The sequence below is a fragment of the Mirounga leonina genome, unplaced genomic scaffold, assembly GCF_011800145.1.
Source record: "Mirounga leonina isolate KUSES-001 unplaced genomic scaffold, KU_Mleo_1.0 Mir_82, whole genome shotgun sequence".
In the NCBI taxonomy this organism is placed as follows: domain Eukaryota; kingdom Metazoa; phylum Chordata; class Mammalia; order Carnivora; family Phocidae; genus Mirounga; species Mirounga leonina.
The window spans coordinates 59,300,673-59,300,943 of record NW_023270825.1 but is presented as its reverse complement, the minus strand read 5'-3'; positions in this window follow the sequence as shown (position 1 = coordinate 59,300,943).

The following is a 271-nucleotide window of genomic DNA, read 5'->3' as shown; positions in this document are numbered from 1 at the left end:
CCCCTCCACCAGGGGTCTCTAGCTCACTGACATTATCTGAATCTAACTCTTCCCTGAGATATACTAAATCTGTGCGAATACAATAGCCACCAGCCACATGCGGCTATCTAATTTTAAATTAGTTCAGATTATATAAAATTTAAAATTCACTTCCTCAGTTGCACCAACCACATTTTAAGTGCTCAATAGCCACATGCGGCCAGTGGTTCTCACAGTAGACTCTAACAGCAGAAGTATCTAACAGCAGAAAATTCTAGTGGACAGTATTTGA